This window comes from Malurus melanocephalus, unplaced genomic scaffold, assembly GCF_030028575.1.
Source record: "Malurus melanocephalus ecotype Western Australia unplaced genomic scaffold, MMel_1.1 scaffold_602, whole genome shotgun sequence".
In the NCBI taxonomy this organism is placed as follows: domain Eukaryota; kingdom Metazoa; phylum Chordata; class Aves; order Passeriformes; family Maluridae; genus Malurus; species Malurus melanocephalus.
This window is the reverse complement of record NW_026623834.1, coordinates 386,003-388,413: the sequence shown is the minus strand read 5'-3', so window position 1 is coordinate 388,413 and position 2,411 is coordinate 386,003.

Here is a 2,411-nt window from a genome sequence, read left to right as displayed (position 1 = left end):
CTCCATCAAGCAAAGTAAATTAGCCAGGGTTCTCCCTGCTCCTCCCTCTCACCATCCCTCTCCATCATTAGCCCAAATCTGGGAATGCCTGCCCTGGTCCTGCCCCAGYCCCAAAGCTCTTCTAGAGCCCTTGAGGATCCAACTGGTGCTCTCTGACTAAAACTGGGAGCTGCACAGCTCATCCTGCTCCGGGACACCACCTCTGCCTTTGCAACTGCTGGGGCAGGTGGAGAGGAGGTGRAGGGGAGCCAATATCCTTCTGCAAATATGGAAAAAATTACCGCAACAAGGAAAGCAATAAAGTCTTCCCCGTGCTCAAAAGCAAGGGATTTGCTTTGTGGGGAGAGAGATTTCGGTTATCTGCCTGGAATTTAAAGGTTTTTCAAGGGGGGTTAGGCACGCAGGCAGGGTTTAGGAAGAGCTGATCTTGCCCTGAGGCTTCTTGGGACCCAGCTACTGCATTTCCCACTGCTGGTAATGCCAGACCAAGGGTTCAGGGCAGGGGGAGGCTCCCCCAGCCCTGCCTGGCCCGGGGAACCAGGTCCTGACCCTCAGGGCTGGGGCTGAACCCCTTGGTTGAGCTGGATGCACTTAAAGAGGCTGATAAYGATGGAGAACAGCTGATTGCAAAGGCACATAGTGACAGGACAAGGGGGAATGGATTTAAACTGAAAGAAGAAATTTAGGTTGGATATTGGGAAGGAATTGTTCCCTGTGAGGGTGATGAGGTCCTGGCACAGGGTGCCCAGAGAAGCTGTGGCTGCCCCTGGATCCCTGGCAGTGCCCAAGGCCAGGCTGGACAGGGCTGGGAGCAGCCTGGGACAGTGGAAGGTGTCCCTGCCATGGCAGGGGTGGGATGGGATGAGCTTTAAGGTCCCTTCCCACCCAAACCGTGCCGTGATTCTGTGATTTTGTGAGCCAGCTGTGATGGTGGATGGGAGGCTCAGCTCCCATTTGCTTCTCTGGAGCAATTCCAGGCCCATGACAATTAGCCAGCAGCTGGAATACCATTTAAGCACAGCTGCCATCGTGCAAATTTAGAGATCAGTAGGGATTAAAGTGGTCTGGAAAGCCTCACAATTCCTCATTAATGCTCCAGGCTCTCTAATAGCCAACTGCCCTTCATTCCTATGATGGCTGCACATCCCTGGGGCAGGGGATGGGTCACTGTGCCCTCCGTGGTGCCCCACAGCAGCCACCAGCCCTCTGGGAGAAGCTGAGGCAGCAGGGCAGCCCTGCAGAAAGGCAGGGAGGTGGCCAGAAAGTTGTTAAAAATGTGATTATTGCCTTGCACAGTGACTCCTGAATTGTCAGGGTCACCTTTCAGTGGCTCCCTGCACYGCTGTCCCACAAACCTTCTCAGTGGGGTCCAAATCCGCTGTCACAGTGACCCACAGTGACACAGTGGGGGCTGCAGGGGAATGGACATCATGGGGGGCACCTTCCTTCAGAGAGGACAAACCCAGGSACCTGGTGTCACCAAAACTCCCAGTGATGATCCCTTCCAGACCTTCTCCCAGAGCTGGAACCCTCTCCCTGGGATTTCAGTGTCTCAAGTCCACTTACCTGCCACATGGACCAAGAATTTCACAGTTGTGAAGTTATCCCTGATTTTCATAATGTTCCATTTCCCCCCCCTTATTTTAATAATTGGTTATTTGGGAGAAATCCAGCTCTGATATTGCAGAGTGGGAAGAGGGTCAGTAGGGCTGGGGATGTGAGAATAGGATGGGAGAGGAGGGAGGATGGGAAGGCTGAGGAGGACAAGGCAGGGAATGTTGCCAGGGTGTCCCCCAGATGAAGGAGAGACTGCTTCAGCTCTACTTTTCATACATTTTATTATAAAGAAAGGTAAGATAAGCATTGTGAACCGAATGTGCCAGGTGCTGCCAAAGCAGCRCCCTCAAACAAAAATAAAAAATTAAAAAAAAAAACAACCCAAAAATGCACCTTATGAGAAACTGTAATTATGCTCTCTAATTTTTCATAAATAGACAAAAATCATTGTCAGCAATTTTTTAAATAGATGGACATATGGCCGGGAAAAAATAATAATGCCATACAACATGGATATAAATTGTCCATTTCTTGCTGTACAAATAATAGAAACAAGTTTGGCAGGCTTTTTTTGTTGGTTTTTTATACACATCTCCCTTCTATGTATAACTAAAAAATGTGCTACAATTAATATAAAATGCTTTTACTATAAAGTAAACTACTAATTTCTTTCACAAAAAAATCTTAAAGATGTCTTTAGCACAGCTCTAAAACACTTAGTAAACTACTTACAACTATCCAACAAATTATATTTTCATGATCTCTTTCACATTTGTCCTCTCGTAGTTTGCCTTCTGCTCTCTCCCCCCACCTACCTAGCAATAGTTTTTATTTATTTTTTGTAATTTTTTTTT